Here is a 15,360-nt window from a genome sequence, read left to right on the forward strand (position 1 = left end):
AAGACTAAACTTATTACTATAACTTTTCATCATAACTTTTTCAAAATAATTTATGGACATAATTTTATACACAAACTTAATACCACACTTCGTATCTTACCTTTTTCAATACATATTTTTGATAATTCTATAGATAATCTCATCATGACAACTTTTGACTAGGATGTTTTCTTTTTAAAAAAAATGAAAAGGGGAGCTTCATATATTAAACTATATTGATACAACTTTTCATAATGACATTTTATATATTAACTAATTCTATTTTACGACGGTCATTCAGACGACGATCATGGCCCCGCTCTATGTAGTTATCACTTTTTCCTCATTTTCTTTTTTCTTTTTATTCTTCCTTTTATCCATTTTTATATCAACCAACCATTTTTTTCTTCTATATACTATGAATAGTCTTCTTTTTTGATTCATAAGTTTGTAAAAAATTGTTCACAACAAAAAGTTTGTCGAAAATTATGTAAAGTAATTGTGTTGGCCAACAAAACTTATGTGTATAAGTTATGTCAGTGGTGGATCCAGGATTTAATGGAAGCGGGGGCTGAACGCTGAAGTCATCCTCAACCTCTAGAGCCCCGTTTCTCCTTTTTATGTCTAAAAAATTAGGAGGGGCACCATTGTCATGGAGGTGGTAGGAGGGGCTTGAGCCTCACCCACCCCACCGCTAGATCCGCCCTTGAGTTATGTTATTTGTAAAATTTACTATATGAAATTATGCTAGAAAATTGTGTTAAGAAAATTTTATGATATTTATGAACAAATATTGGGTTGCAAAAGTAAATAAAAAATATGTTGAGCAACGGATGAGCACAAACTGTGGTTTATTTTTTTATGACATTTTTTTGTTGATAGTTATAAACAAATATTGGGTTGCAAAGTTAATTAAAAAATATGTTGAGCAACGGATGAGCACAAACATGTGGTTTAGTTTTTTTTTTTTTTTTTGAGGGGAACAAACCGTGGTTTAGTAAGAGAGAAATGCTCCCTACAGTAAGATTCCAGCCCAAACCACTCGCTTTGCAGCCCAAACATGCTACCCAAACACAGCCCATGTATCATGGATCCCGACACTCACCGGCCGACGGCCCAGCCCAGTTCATCGTTTCCTTTCGCAGCCTTCACCGCTTCAGCCTTCAGGCGAACCACCGCCCAAGTTCCAAGCGGAGCGATAGGCAACGGCGGGGGGAACCCATGCGCACAGCGCTCCAGCGTACGGTGGCCGTGGGCTCGAGTACAGGCTCAGGCAACGCGCCCGACGGCGTGGCGCGTTCGGCGGCCTCCGCTCTGCTCCCAAGGTAATAGGACTTCAATCACCACTGGACACGGAGTAGCCGCATTGTCCGCGTCATAGCTTAAGTTTTACGGATCTGATCGAGGTCTGCGAAAAGATTCCAATCATTTGTTGAAAATTATTGACTCAAATGGAAGACTTGGTTTCACATTTCATTTTTCTCGTCTCTCTTGTATAATTTCAAATGCAACATGATATCTGATTGCTGCGATGGAAAATAACACGACACACCAATATGGTTATATCATGTTCTTACAAATTATTATCGTACTATAATTTGGACTCCGAGCTAATAAGAGTCTCCGTAGAAACCAACTATTTTAAAGTTGACAAATGGCAAGCAACCAAGTCGATAATAATTATTACATGCTGCAGCTTGTTGCGTCCACACCAATTTCTGCATCCTCCAATTGCTTCAACTCTAAAGTTCTTGGATCAAAGATTACTTACTGAACCCCTAATGCCACAGCTGTGCCTGGGGCCATTTATTTGATCTTCTGAATCTGGAAGTGAAAATACCGGAGATCCCACCAAGTTTGGCCATGGTAAATTGGTAATACAATTACAAAGCTGTAGCAGCTGTTTGTTTCTCTGCTCAGTTACGGCAACTGCTTGTCTGAAAACTCATGCACATTATTGTAGCCCATTTCTATTGATTGAGGTTAGCCAAAGTATCTGGATAATACAATCTGATCATATAGCACTCCTAGTCCAAAGAAAAGACTGAAGGTGATTGTGAAGATGGACTTGCTGCCACCTTGGTTTTCATACACAGTGGGCACGGGACCTTGCTCTGCTGAATTGCACTGCTGAATAAGCATGGGGCCACAGAGCTTCGGGTTGCCACCAAAGCTGGAATTTGTAAATGTACTAAACTGGCCTGTGGTCGGCACAGGCCCTTCTAGGTCATTGAAAGAAACATTGAATTCAGTAAGGAAGTGTAGATTGTTCAGCGCTCCAGGGGATTGCACCAGTTAGATAGTTGCTTGACAAGTCAAGCTCCAACAAGTTGGTGAGGTTGGAGATCGATTGGGGGATATCCCCATATAGTTTGTTGAAGCTCAAATTAAGTGAAAGGAGCTCTTTTAAGAGACCAATCTCTGGAGGGATCACACCAGTGAAACTATTGTTTCCTAGGTCGAGCAGTATTGGAAAAGCATTCACCTTGCGGTATTGAAGTGATGTGCCTAAATAAATTGGTACTTCAAAGACTCTTGGATCCAAAGGTGCCGCAGTCTTCTCCGATTTTAGCATCGGCATCTCTGTTAGTGCTGTAGGAATTCCCCCAGTCACACTGTTATTTGATATGTCTAGATAGAACAGGAAGTTTAGGCTGCTGATCCAGTCAGGAATCGGCCCAGTTAGTTGATTGTCATATAAAAATAGCATCTGCAAATTTGTTAGCTTTGATAACCAATAAGGAATTTTCCCCAACAATGAGCATCCACTTAAGGAAAGAACCTGAAGGTTCTCAAAACCATCAATGCTTTCATCATCTGGCATGGTCTCGTTCATGAAGTTGAGTCCAATAAGAAGGGTGGTGAGGTTTTTGGAGCTCTTTAGTATCTGAAGTGCATTTGCCAAATTCGTAAAACTGTTGCCAGTAAGTGAAAGGAACGAGAGTGACTTCAGATTGCCTAGTCCTCTTGATAACTGACCATGGAAATTATTATAAGATAGACGCAGTGCAGTTAGTTTGTGGCATGAGTATATGGTTTCTGCAATTTTGCCACTGAAGTTATTCTCCCTAAGATCTAAGATTTGTAGATTGGATAAGTTGGAGAAATTGACCTTAGTGAGTTCTCCACTGAAATTGTTGTTCTTGAGGTCGATGTTTGTGAGATTTGTGCAGTTGCTCAGGGCTGATGGCAGCTCCCCAGACAAGCTGTTATAGCCCAAATGAAGTTCCTGCAATTTCTTGAGCTGAACTATGGAATCGAGTACCTTTCCGCTGAAATTATTTTCTCCAAGATCAAGGATGACCAGATTAGTGAGATTGGCTATATGTGTGCCCTCAAGTATTCCATGTAAACCGTTGCTGGAAGAAGTGAGATGCTCCAACAAGGTCGCACTGAAGAGTTCATCAGGGAGAGTCCCACTGAGGTGGTTGTGGCCAGCCTTGAGCACTTTGAGCTTGGAGCAATTACTGAGTCCTGGGGGGATACTGCCACTGAGTTTGTTGTAACAGAGTTCAAGGATAGCAAAGTTTGGTGATATGTTACAGAAATGACTTGGAATCTGCCCAGTAAAGCTGTTGTTGCTGGCATTGAGCGCCACTAGATTCTCCATCTCCCTTCCATGTTGCGATTGTAAACTGCCCTGTAAACAAGTTGCTTGAGATGTTGAGTACCTTTAGAGGTTGGCTAGAGGTCGAAGACGGTAGTTCATGCAAGTCTCCACTGATCTGGTTAAAGCTGATGTCAAGGACAATGATACTGCTGGATGACACCAATTCCTGGGGCAGGTTACCGGACAGCGAATTGTAGGACAAGTTAAGATGCTGCAGGCCGGTGAGGTTGCCAAGAGACGTGATGCTCCCTTCAAGGCCTCTAGATGGCAGAGAGACCTCAATGACTGTCTTGTTTCCATTGCAGGTGACCCCTTCCCATGTGCAGCAATCAGTGCCATTCTTCTGCCATGACTTGGCAAGACCAGAATCTTGAGAGAGCCCAGCAAGGAACTGGACGAGAGATTTCTTCTCCAGCTCCGTGCAGGAACTGGCGGGGGTGGCCAAGGAGAGGAGCAGCAGAGTAGCAAGGCCAAGGAAAGGTACGGATAATCTGCTGCAGCACTTGTGTGAAACTTTGTTTGGCCGCCGCATGGCTTCCTGTTTAAACTAGCTTAGCCTGTGCTCTGTCTAGATAAAGAGCCAAATGGAATGGTCTAATCTGGATGAGCACGAGGTAGAAGAAAAAAGAGGGCGTGCTTTCATCCTGGCTACCAGTTCCTAGTTGTAGTCACCTCAAAGAATGATGAAGTCAATGGTTAAATGTTATTGGAAAACCCTCCTTGTGGCTGTGTTTTACTAACATGCTCGTATATAACAAGCTCACTTATTCACAGTTTGACATGTCACCGATCGATGGCTGCCTGATAAGGGACGTCCAACTGACCAACTCGGTTGGCTGGTTCGTATCGTTACTGATTCGTTTATGTGAGAGAGAAGTACTGCTGGCTGGTTCATGTGAATAGTGTGCATGTGAGGGGGCTGGCCAGCCAGCCCAGCCAGCCAGCCCCAGCCGAACAAGCGACAAGCTTCCTGACTATACGAAATATCTTCCTTCTAAAAAAAAACACATATCTGGATAAGGGAACGAAACGTCAAAAAAGACCACTTCTCACCATGTTCTACAGCACTACTTCAGCGGTACTTTTCAGTGAACAAACAGTTTTTCTCTCACAACAAATCAGCATAAGCATTAGCATAAGCCAAATTTCAGCGAAACAAACAGGGCCCCACTAAATGCTTACTACCTCCGTTATAAAACATAGGAGACTTTTAGTTGTCCTGAGTCAAACCATTTTCAATTTTTACTAAGTTTTTAAAGAAGAGTATTAACATCACCACATCAAGGAGGTAAATTATGAAGATACATTTCATTATGGTGTACACCGTTTTGACGTTTCTAGATTCATGTCTTTTGCTATGCACTTAGATATACAGTGTGTCTAGATATATAGTGAAAACAATTTATCTAGAAAAGTCAAAACATCTTATAATTTAGAACAGATGGGGTAATAAAACTCATTTGAAATTTGAAATGTTTTTTATTATGAATTTGGTCAAATTTAGAATGATTTGATTTAGTACAACTAAAAATCACTTATATTTTAGGATGAAGGAATTTATGGATAATGAAAAATTGGCGGGATTTATAGTGATCTAACATCACTTCTTTAATCAGATCACTGCATATTTCATGTGACAATATATTGGATTCGTGAATTTGAAAGTAAAAGACACTCCTAAAATATAGATTTAGAAAGCTCCAAAACACTATTGGTTGGAAAAAAAAGACCCACCGGCTAGGGCAAGTCAGGCACGGATAACCATTGGACAAGCTGCGGCAAAACCGAGCCAGGCGATAGTGCAACATGAGCGACATTGATTTGGCGCCAGGTCATGATTGGGAGCGAATTAAGTCACACGTAAGGGTTAGTTTGGTAGAGCTCCCAACTAGCTCTTGCTCTGGCCGCTCCCCAGTCGAAATCTGAGGCATTTGGTGGGGCTTCTCCCTTAACTCCACGACGTTGTGGCGGGTCTAGGGCGAAGAACAGAGCAGGGCAGGTGGGGGAGGCGAGGAGGGCACGGCGGAGGCAATAGAGTGGAGCGTCTCGTAGAGAAGGACGCTACGGAGGCATGGGAGGGCGTGGCAAGGGACACGAAAGAGGTGGAGAGGGGCAAGGGGCACGACGAAGGCGGGGAGTCGGAGAAAACGATGGGGAAGATGAAGAGGGGCACAAAGGAGACGGGGAGCAAAGCGGAGTGGAGGTGTGAAGAGTGGAGACAGAGCGGGTGAGTGTTTCTAAAGAGGAGCTATGCGCGCTGGCAATATTTAGCAACGCTCCACCTATTCTCGTGCGGAGTAGAGTGGCGGAAGCGCTGCCAAACAAGCCCTGAATATAAGGTCAGTCTCAGTGGGAGTTTCATTTGCATTTAATAGCATGACACATGCATTTTTGATGACATGACACTATTTTAATGAAGAGAGAGAAGAGATGAGTTTTCATGGGGATGAAAACTCTTTGGACACGATTACCAACTCTATGAGTCTTCTTAGAATTAAATGTATATGAAACTATGGAATGAAACTTTGTACTTGAGAGTGGGTGTTTCATCCAAGTTTCATTTCATTCTATATGACATGGCAGTCTCGGTAACAACGCAATGAAACTCTCCACTGAGACTGGACCTAAGGAGTTGAGAGGGTCGGTTGGCTAACCGTTTGAGGAGAGATTTTTCATGTATATATTACACTAAAATCTGGTTTAAGGAGGTTTTAGCAAATTCTTGTTGATGTTTGGATTCTATATGGGATAATAACTAGCCACTAAAATGTCTATTAGCCAAGCACAACTAGCTAATAGGCTAATAGTTCATTGATAGATATGTATGTATACGGGTTAAAACATGCCTGGGTTAACGGTTAGATGTCTAATTTTTAGCTAACTAACGAACTAATTTTTAGCTCTAGCTAACCATTTATTTTAGCCGATTTAAACAGACGTTAGGAATGACGTCAACTGCAGGCCATTGGAGCGAAGAGAAACAAGCACGAATTTGGGCTCTACAGATAACGACGAGCACAGGATTTGGTCTTCGAAGTTCGGAGTGGCGCACCATCGCCGTACGTCGCGGGCACGAGCGACCTCCATCGCCGTATGTCGCGGTCACGCACGATGCAGTCGAACGGGATGAGGATTGGACGAATGCGCGATCTTGCCGGCGTCGTCGTCGCCGTCGCAGTCGCCCACCCTGCTTCCAGTTCCACCAGCCTCGCCGCGCCAACCAGTGGATTCTCCGAATCCCGAACCTTAACCTTTTCTTCTTTCTTTCGGCGAGTGGCGCGTGGATGGCCTGCGCGACCCACCGTGTGACGAGGGTTTTTTTTTTAAAGGAAAAAAAAGTCTATATTACCTTCCTTTAACTTTCGTAAAAGTTCATTTTTTTCTCTCTAAACTCTAAAGCCGGACAAAATACCTCCTTCAACTTTTAAAACTGTTCATCTTGCCTCCCTGACCCGGTTATAAGCGGTTTTGAAGGTGGTTTTGTTTTTTTGTTTTTTATTTATTTCGACTGAATCTTTGAAAAATTATAATAAATTATAGAAAAATTATAAAATAGAAAATATAATTTTGTTGGACTCCACAAGAGTAGATCTACACAGTGAACATATAATATAGTATGCTTTAATATAAAATTTTTGTTGTAGCTTTAGATATATACTTTTCTGTAATTAAATGTAATAATTCATAACTGCAGTTTCTATGGTCTAATTGTGATAAAAATTTTATGGTGGGCTAATTATTATGTGCTTAAACTGTTGTAAAAATTTTATACTTATTGGATTATGTATAACTTAGTTATAAATTTTATTTAGGTTTATACTTATTAAATATAAATAAATCTATAACTACGCTATAAATGATCCAATGAGTATGAAATTTTACTACAGTTCAATCATACAATAGTTAGCTCACCATAAAAATTTAATCATAATTAGATCCATAGAAACTGCAGCTATGAATTATTCTAATTAATTTAAAAAAACATAGATCTAAAGCCACAACAAAAACTTTGTAATAAAGCATACCATATTATATGTTCATTGTGTAGATCTACTCACGTGGAGTCCAACAAAATTGAATTTTCTATTTTATAATTTTTTCTGTGATTTACTATGATTTTTCAAAGATTCAACCGAAATAAATATATAAAAAAAGATAAAACGGCCTTCAAAACTGTTTATAATAGGGTTAGTGAGGTAAGATGAACGATTTTAAAAGTTGAGGAAGGTGTTTTGCTCGATTTCAGAGTTCAGGGAGGAAAAACCGATTTTCGTAAAAGTTAGGTAAGTAACGTGGATTTTTTTTTCTTTTTGGAATGAGAGGCCCCAGGATTTTTTTTAATTTTAACCTTTTTTAATATAATTTTAAATCTAACACTGTCGGTTTTCTTTAAACTAACACTTTTGACCACGCTTATTGCCCTGGCACGGTCAAATGCCTGTGCCGCGTCATGCATGATGGCGCGCACAAGCTGACGTGGTGTGGGTCGGCCTGGGGGGCGCTGACGTGGCGTGTCTTGTCGCGCCACTGACCCTAGCGCGGTAGTGCTGCACCCTGATCTGTGGCGCGGCAGGGCCAGATTATACCGCGTGCGAGCCTGTCCCCGCGCACCCCTGCCCTGCCCACCCGCCCGAAGGCCACCGCCGCCGCGCTAGCGCCCTGCCTGCGGCCGCACGCGCCCGCCCGGCCTCGCCTTGCCCGCGACGCCCGCATGGCCGGCCTCGGCCGCTCGCCCACGCCGCGCCCGGCCTCTATAGCCGCGCAGCGCCCTAGCCGGCCACGCCACGAACGTCGACGCGTCAACATCGCCCGCTCCTAAGGTACCTCCCTCTCGATTTCATTTTTTTTTATTATCTAGTATAGTTAGTATTTTTTTATCCCTACGGTACCCCACGTGCCCTCGTAATCCTTTAGAGGTCGTCGTAGAGCAAAAGAGTTGATGATGGTCTGCTAGTGCTAGCATTTTTAGAAGTATGTAGGGGTATCGAGGCTATTTTCATTGACTATTAGTGTCTTTGATCAAATTTATATAATAACGTACTAATATTTATAATACATAATATGTACTATTATATTAAGCATGGAGTATACTTTTGTAATAAACTTATTAGAAGATAGAAATATTGATACCATTTTTTAGTTTTGATCAAACTTAAACATATTTAACTACTCGAGAAGCAAGATGTGTATTTATTTTGAGACGGAGAGATTACTTGTAATTTTAGAACCAAAGTTTTATATGGATTGATTATGTATTTATTATCTAGTATAGTTAGGATTATGGGTTTAGAGATTTAGGCTAGTTAGGTTAGTGAATTTGTTTGTGATTTGTTTGTGAACTTACTAATGTTAACTTAAATTTTGTCAATTTGAATACTCTAACGCTTTATTTATCAATTTGAAACAGGATGGCCCCTTCCACGCATCACCTATTGTACCTCATTCTGGAGGTGGAGTACGACGACCAGCACCGAGTACACTTCTTGAGTGACAACGACACAGAGGTGTCATTGCCTCCTTTGAGGCCCCGCACTCACACCAGGACGCATTAGTGGGACGAGCGTTATACGTCGTACATACGGCGTGCTGGCTTCCTCGAGCTTGTCCGTGTTGTCAACCACGGTCTTCCGCTCCTTGACCCAGCACTACTTACTACAGCTGTAGACAGGTACGAGTGCATTCTTTGTACGTAAACTTTCTTATAATAAACTGGAGGCAACTAACAGTCGTTCTATTCTTATAACAGGTAGAGGCCTGAGACCCACACGTTCCACCTACCTTATGGCGAGATGATCTTGACGTTGCAGGACGTGAAGACTATTTTAGGCCTTCGGTTGGGAGGACTTTCAGTGATAGGGATAGTTGACAACGATCACTGAAGGGAGCTGTTGGCTCAGTTTACTGGTTTTCTTCCACCGAACGAAGATGCTTCCAAGAAAAATAAGTGAGTAATTCAAGCCTATTTAATACTTGCATTACTTTATAGTTGGCATCAGGTCTCATTTTCTTTGATCAATTACAGGGAAAGTTCCGGTGTTTCGTCGTCCTAGATCACAGAGCACTTTGAGTACTTGGACCTGTTGATGCAAAAGTGGATCTGCAAACACAAAGGGCTAATACCCGAATCGATATCCAAGGCGTGCCAGTCGATTTGACCTGTTAATCGACAAGGATGAAGATACGAGTACTTTGGTCCTGACAACAGCGATACGCCCGAAAGTCACGGCCAAGAGGTACTCACGCGGAACTCGAGGATCGCCGAAGGTCGCACTGAAGCGATGCAGCTCGTCGAATCAATGAGAACTCGTAAAGAGAAAATAATGCAAATTGACGAAGTCGCCGAAAAATAAGTAGATGCAAATAGGAGTAAAAATTGATTTTGATATTGATTGATATATCTATTTACATTGCCCCTCACTCCATATTTATACCCTGATCTAAAGAAACACAACCAAACACAACTAGGACACCAAGCCCATATCTAAGGAAACACGTGACTCTTACATGAATCATACTCTAACAAATATAGAAAAAGAAATCAACTCCTATCTATTTCCCTGTCCGCCTTAATTACGATGGAAATCTCACTGTCCTTCCTCTCATCGGCATACCCCCTGTCTCATCGGCAATAGTCCTCAAGTCTTCCCCCATCAGCATACTCCTTGTTTCATCGGCAGTAGTCCTCAAATCTCCCTTCATTGGCATACTCCCTGTTTCATCGGCAGTAGTCTTCAAATTTCTCTTCATCGGCATACTCCCTGTTTCATCGGCAGTAGTCTTCAAGCCTCCCTTTATCGGCATCACCAGCTATCGACAACCATCTTTACAAGCTGGCTTTCATCGGCTATCAAAGTATACAGTAACTTTCCCCTTGCCGATTAGTCCACTCCGAACATTTTAACACGTGCAAAAAATGGTGTCAACACATGCCCCCCAATTTCGGAGTATAAAACCATTAATGCTCCGAAATTTACTCCAGATTACCGTAACTTATTCTCCAAGCAAAAACCTGATCTGTTATCAAATCCAATCAAATCTAATCCTGATTCACGCATTTCAGCAAATATCGCACAATTGCCAACCACTCTTGCCTTGATTATGGTTAAGATACCGAAATAATAACCCATCGGCAAGATCTTAACATGATAATACTGTCATTTTCAGAATTAAAATATCCTGTACCGATATTTCTCCCAAGTCATGATTACTTGCCATCAACCCATCTGTACAATCCCCTGATCATCGTGTAAACAGTTACCATATCCATCTGAACCACTTCGACCTACATGCGCGCGGCATAGAGATAAGTCCAAAATACCCCTACTCCAAGTGGCTTATAAATAGACTCCTCCAGAACACTTGTCTTCTACCCTCAGACTCCAATCTTTGACATTTCTCTTTCCGGCGGTGACTCCGACGAACCACTGCACGACCTCAACCAACAAGAACCCTTCTCCAGCGTTACCTCAAGTCTCCGGCTCATGCCTTCATCTTCTTCAAGATAATGGCAGTCAACTTCGACGTCCCCGTGGTTCGCTCCTCTTCCATTACCTTTACTTTGATTCCCCTAGTTTTTGCAAATCCATACAGTTGGTGATTTTTTCTTTCTTTTGTTCTCCGGATCTTTCAAACTTAGGAACTGCGCAACAAATTAGTTATCCCAACCGACCAGCCGCATGTCCAATGCCTAGGACCAATGGGCAACCCAGATCTAACCGATCTGATTAATGCAGAGGTTAACAGAATCCCCTTTAGAGCCCAAAATTTCTCTCTGAATTTATGGAAAGACACATTCCGATCTTGGCCCAAAACCACCAAAGGGTGGAAAGATTGGTACTTAAGGGTTAATAGATCGATGCAAGTATACTGGGCAGAACGGAAATTAGACCAATGCATTAGGCTATCTATTGCCGATATGCAGAAGAACGAATCGATGATGATTGCAGCTGCTTACTTCTGGTCAGACACAACAAACACTTTTATATTTGGACATGGCCCAGCTACTCCTACACTTGCCGATGTCCACATGCTCACTGGCTTGGATATTTCAACTGCCGATGAAGGCTCCATTTATGGTAGAAAATCTGAATATAGGGTGAATACCCGCAACATCGGCGGTCGGACGGGATACATTCAAGAATACCAGAAGACTGGGACACTTAACCAGAGGGAACATGCCACATTCTTGAATATGTGGTTAGAAAAATTTATTTTCTATGGTCGATCAGTAGGACCAACCAACGCCTTCCTCCCCGCAGCTGAACTTTTGGCTAATGGCGTAAGGTTTCCTCTTGGCCGATACCTTCTGAGCTCCACTTATCATCTTCTTCATCAAGTGTCTCAGAAACTTCTGCTTGGCGAACCCATCGGCAACCTAGGAGGCCCGTGGTGGTTTATCAACATGTGGCTGAATGCCCATATGCACAAACGCTTGCAATGGGACTTTTTTGCCCAATAATTCCCACGAGAAATTGCTGAAGACCATGTGCTTGGGGATGATGAATCGGCAACACGCTCACCCCTTAATTTTGGTGAAGCCATAATTGTCCTTCCCGGAACAGAGGCCAATGAAGACCAGATCGGTAGATTCTTCTAAAACTTCTACAATGGTCTTTCTCATGATCATAGGGCCTGGGTACCTTATATTGACGAGGACAACAGATTTCCCCTTCTTTTCAACTTTGCCGATGACACCCTGAATCAGGATAAGGAACTCATGATGGCCATCATTACTCCCAGGGCAATTCCAGTGAATACATTTGATAGCGGGAAAAACACCAACATTTCATATGAATTTTACAACCCATCAGCAGTATCCCGTCAATTGGCTTTTGGGCAACTGCCAATCAAACTTTGCTTTGCCGATGTGATCAAACTCAGGGAAACAATCACCTGTGGAACAGATTGGAACAAGGTGGTACAACTCTCCCCCGATGCCGATATCACAGATGTTGATATATCCACCTGGATGCCAGTATCCTTCATCACCGAGTCATACAAGCAATGGTGGCGAGAGTGGAAGGAACAACTATTTGCAACTTCTGCTCACACATATCGGCACATGATCGACCCTGAATATGCCATCCCTGACGACGCAGTAAGTTTCTTTTAACTCCTTTTTACTTTTTCCCTACATATATTAGTAACTGACTCTCGCATGACAGGTTAACAACCCAGCACCATCGATGAGCAAAAGTGGGAAACCCTTTGATCTTCAGCCTATTTCCCCGATATCACTGATCGGCTACAACGCCCCCACCTTAACTGCTTTGACCCACCAGAAGATCCATACCAAGACCATCACCTCTAAGTCCAGATTGGCTACAGCTAGGGCCACTCCATCGGCTGCTGCTACAACCTTGGTCAAGGCATTCAAGGTAACAACCTTGTTTATTTCTACTTATACTGATTACAAACTGTATTAACATTAATCACCAGGGGGTAAGAGCTGCCACTGGATCATCATCGGCAATTCCTCCGATATCAAGCACCACTTCTTTTGACAAACCTTCAGAGGTATTCTCTTGACTTCTCATTTTATCCGTTAAATATCATACCTTACACTTGTCTTGCAGCAACAATTGGGTACATCGACAAGCGTACCAGACGTCCAAGCTTCACAACCAACAAGTGCCGATGCCCCCCAGCCAATCGTTGCCGATGCCCAAGCAAAGCGCAAAGCTTTAACAGATGCCGAGGCACAACCAAAACGACAAAGGTCCTTGCCGATCCCTACATCTGCCCCAATGTCATCGGTCATCATACCTCAAGAGCCAACCACTGATGAAGTCACAGAGGACATCCCATCGGCAAGCTCAACTGATCCCTCACACGACACACTCTAGGTTGTTTCTTCCAGTCAAGCACAGGAAATTGCCTTGAAACAGGTAAACCGATTAACCTAGCTGATTTACAATATTCATACTTATCCTTAACCGACCTCCTTTTCTTTTTCTTAGGAACAAGACTCCCCAAACAGCCTATTCTCCTTCGCTATTGACATCTCCGACGATGATGGAGAAGAAACAAGTTCTTCCCATGTACTGGGAACAATATCGGCAGAAACTAAGTCCAGGTTGGAAGCTCTCCTAAACTTGCTATAGCAGGATACCGCCCAACTGGTAGATGACTCGGACCCCGCAAAGGCAATTTTCAAAACAATCCGTGGCCAGGTCCCTGCCGATGTTGAAGAAGTACTCTTCCCAGCAGCCCATTTAGAGAGTCGCCAATTACAATATCAACGGGCTGCCCAACGTATTGCCGATAGAGCAGCTCAGGCTCAACTCAAGGAAGAGATGCTACAACTGAAACAAATTGCCGATGAGAAGCACAAGGGCATCGGCAACTTGCAGACTTCGGATGCTGAACTTAAGCAGAAAATCTTGGATTTATCAGCAAGGAAGATGGCTCTATTGGCTAAATTGAAGGAAATCGAGGCAGCTTTAACTCATGCTCAATAAGAAGAAAGCCAGCTACCCAACGCCATCAAAACCCTTCAGCAAGAAAGAGATATCCAGGCTCGCAAAGCTTTGGCCATGAAGAAAAAACTCAAGCCCGTGGAGGGTACCGCCGATGACGATATCAAAGAAATGGAGGAAGCCGAGCAAATTCGCCTGCGTGCGATATTAGCTATCCAATCCTTGTTGAACTTGTAATCTTGTTTATCGTATCGGCACTTTACGAGACATTGATATCCTTGAGTAATTCCAGCCGATAGGACTGTTATCGGCACTTATACTTTTATGCATCCATCCAGATACTAGGGTAATATTTCTTTAAATATTTTCCATTTAATGCTCTAGGAAACACAACCCCTTCGAGGGTTTCTAGAATATATGCGTTACAAGGAACAGACTGATTTATCCGATATGGACCTTCCCAATTAGGAGACCACTTTCCAAATTTTGAACTTTTGGTCCCAATCGGTAAAACCAATTTCCAGACCAGATCTCCATCGGCAAACTCCTTTATCTTCACCTTCTTGTCATACCATCTGGCTACTCTTTTCTTATTTTCTTCGATGCTAACTAAAGCCCTTAACCGATGACCCGCCACATCTTCCAACTCATCCTTCATAAGAGTATTATAATCATCGGCTGTCAGCTGATCTTGAGAATATATTTGCCTAGAGCCAACTTTAATTTCCCAAGGCAATACTGCATCGTGTCCATATACTAACTGATAAGGCGTTACTTTGGTTGCACCATGACATGACATCCGATATGACCATAAGGCTTCATTTAATACTGTATGCCATCTCCTAGGATTTTCTTCAATTTTGCGCTTAATGAGTTTGATGATCCCTTTGTTAGAAGCCTCAGCTTGACCATTAGCTTGAGCATAATATGGAGAAGAATTTAAAACTTTAATTCCCATACTTACAGCAAACTCATCAAATTCTCCTGACGTAAACATAGTGCCCTGATCGGTAGTGATAGTCCGAGGAATACCAAATCGGTAAACAATATGCTCTTTCACAAAATCAATCATATTAACCGATGTCACCTTTTTCAAAGGAATTGCCTCAACCCATTTTGTGAAATAATCGGTAGCAACCAGAATAAATTTATGTCCCTTACTCGATGGCGGATAAATCTGACCAATGAGATCAATAGCCCATCCCCGGAACGGCCACGGTTTGATTATAGGGTTCATAGCCGATGCAGGCGCTCTTTGAATATTACCAAACTTTTGACATCCCTGACATCCTTTAAAATATTTAAAACAATCTTCAAGAATAGTCGGCCAATAGTATCCATTCCTTCTGATCA

At 42.5% G+C, this 15,360-nt stretch overlaps 1 protein-coding gene and 1 pseudogene across 1 annotated transcript in view; one reads left to right on the forward strand and one right to left on the reverse strand.

Annotated features, from left to right (window-relative positions):
• The window catches only part of LOC136468563 (uncharacterized), a 269,843-nt gene that overhangs the window by 182,820 nt on the left and 71,663 nt on the right, over positions 1–15,360 (forward strand). The gene's annotated exons all lie outside the window — the stretch shown is intronic.
• Positions 1,680–4,121, reverse strand: LOC136475720 (receptor-like protein 3; annotated as a pseudogene).

This window comes from Miscanthus floridulus, chromosome 8 (assembly GCF_019320115.1).
Source record: "Miscanthus floridulus cultivar M001 chromosome 8, ASM1932011v1, whole genome shotgun sequence".
In the NCBI taxonomy this organism is placed as follows: Eukaryota; Viridiplantae; Streptophyta; class Magnoliopsida; order Poales; family Poaceae; genus Miscanthus; species Miscanthus floridulus.